Source organism: Triticum dicoccoides, chromosome 2A (assembly GCF_002162155.2).
Source record: "Triticum dicoccoides isolate Atlit2015 ecotype Zavitan chromosome 2A, WEW_v2.0, whole genome shotgun sequence".
NCBI classification, from domain to species: Eukaryota; Viridiplantae; Streptophyta; class Magnoliopsida; order Poales; family Poaceae; genus Triticum; species Triticum dicoccoides.
Window position 1 is genome coordinate 66,299,539 of NC_041382.1, and position 2,504 is coordinate 66,302,042.

At 56.3% G+C, this 2,504-nt stretch overlaps 1 pseudogene; it reads left to right on the forward strand.

Annotated features, from left to right (window-relative positions):
* The first annotated feature begins 598 nt into the window (after window positions 1-598).
* LOC119357609 overlaps window positions 599-2,504 on the forward strand; it is a 33,995-nt pseudogene continuing 32,089 nt past the window's right edge.

A 2,504-nucleotide genomic window follows, 5' to 3' on the forward strand; every position in this document is an offset into this window, starting at 1 on the left:
GCACCCCTTCATCAAGGGGATAGGAGTAGCAACAAGTGTTGCCTAGACGGTGACTTCAGAGTTACTGATGTATTACTTTGTATGATTTTTGTAAATAATTAATAAAATGGCTGCATGCATCGTTCAGATGAGGAGGCCGAGGGTATATTCTCCTTTTCGAAATAAAAAAAATCCAAGCCGGCCAAAAACTGTTCATGCAACAGATAAGAAACATGCGTCCTTCAACGAAGCACTTGTTAAAATCTTAATCGCGCAATTTAATCTACTCCGTATTAATTTTTTATCAGAATTTACCATTACATCTTCTTTGTATTTAGTGCATGGTGCTCCTAGCCTCGATATGATCATGGATGCGACGGAGGAACGTAGGTCCCATGCGGAGTGCCGCCCGGCCGGCTTCATAGGAGGGTTCGCAATAGTGCAAAAATGTATTCCTGGGAGGAACAGGACGAGTTGACAACTTTTCCCCAGGCCTGGAGCTGCAGGCGCTCCCTTCCTCTTCGCTCTTTCGTGCTGTCCCGCCGCCTGCTCGGCATTCGCAGGGGCCACCTGCTCCTCGCCACATCTACACGCAGGCGGCAGCAAGGGCCGGGCTTCCATGAGCAGGACGGCGGCGGCCTTGTGGCGGCGTCGCCCGGCGGCGAAGGGAGGCGTGGAGCCGGAGGCCGCTGGAATTCCTCGGACGCTGCAGCTCGGCGCCATGATCCTCGTCTTGTGCCTCCTGAACATCTACTTCAATATTTACAACAGGCCGGTCAGTACTAATCTCCATTTTTCTCCTTCTCCTTTGGGAATCGTTTCTTGAATTCCCATATGCATGTGACTGATGATGATGCTACACAGGTTCAGAGAGTATTTCCCTTCCCATACACCATCACCACCTTCCACTTCGCATTCGGCTCCTTCTTCATCACTCTCATGTGGCTGCTAAACCTTCATCCCAAGCCAAGGCTCTCCCTTCAACAGGTGACACAAGGATAAACACTGACCTTTCCAATTTATAGAATGATAGAGAGAGAAGAATTGGCGGAATATGATGGATGTCGTTGTATTGAGCCTCTCGGTCGGTTTATACGCAGTAGATGGCTTGGAGTGCAAGAAGCATTCCCTAGAGATAAGACATGAGATTATTATATGCTATCAAATACATGAGATTATTATACGCCAGGGGCCCCAACCCTAGCGCCGCCAGCACCTCCCCCTCCACCCCCTCCTGCCGCCGCTGCCGCCGGCGTGGGCCGCGGTGGCGGCGGGCCCGGTGCCAAAGGTCCTGGGCGGGGGGAGGCGGCGGATCCCATCTGAGGCGGCGGGCGCAGCCCTTCTCATGAGATCCAACGACGGCGACTAGGACGGAGTATCCGTGCTGTGCGGCGGGGGCCCGAGCACCATCGCCAGCGGAGCGGCGGCCCTGCATGGACGGCGGCGGTGGCAGTGCCCCGTCCGGCGAGGTGGGTTGTCCTGCTCGTGATGGTGACGACCACTACTGCAGATCCAACGCTCCGTTTGGATCCGTCGCGGGGAGGCCTTTCACCGACCGGCGGCGCATGGAGGGACCGGTGAGGAGATGTCGGATCTCCGCCGGAGTACCGACGGCAACATACATCTTCGTGGCGAGGTTCCGCTCGGTTCCAGCCAGCCACGAGGTCGGGAAGACGTGGCTTCCGATGAAAATCGCGCCAGACTGTGATCTTGGCGAACGATGGCGGCGTCTCAGACGTCGTTTCCTTCTGGAGGCATCGTCGTTGCAGGTCTCATCAACCTGATCGGGATGTTCCGGGGGAAACCCTAGATCTGGGTCTACCGGATCGGACGATGACGGTGCTATCTGTTGGGGAACGTAGTAATTTCAAAATTTTCCTACGCACACACAAGATCATGGTGATGCATAGCAACGAGAGGGGAGAGTGTTGTCTATGTACCCTCGTGGACCGGCAACGGAAGCATTGACACAACGTAGAGGAAGTAGTCGTACGTCTTCCCGATCCGACCGGTCCAAGTACCGAACGTACGGCACCTCCGAGTTCTGCACACGTTCAACTCGGTGACGTCCCTCGAGCTCCGATCCAGCCGAGTGTTGAGGGATAGTTTCGTCAGCACGATGGCGTGATGACGGTGATGATGTTCTACCGACGCAGGGCTTCGCCTAAGCACCGCTACGATATGACCGAGGTGGAATATGGTGGAAGGGGGCACCGCACACGGCTAAGGAACGATCACGAAGATCAACTTGTGTGTCATGGGGTGCCCCCTGCCCCCGTATATAAAGGAGGGAGGGGGGAGGTGCGGCCGGCCCCTAGGGGTGCGCCTGGAGGAGTCCTACTCCCACCGGGAGTAGGACTCCCCCCTCTTGCCTTGTTGGAGAAGGAAAGAGGAAGGGGGAAAGAGGAAAGGGGGGCGCCGCCCCCTTTCCTTGTCCTATTCGGACTAGGGGGGAGGGGGCGCGCGGCCTGCCCTGGCCGGCCCTCCTCTTTTCCCTTAGGGCCCATGTAGGCCCATTAACCCCC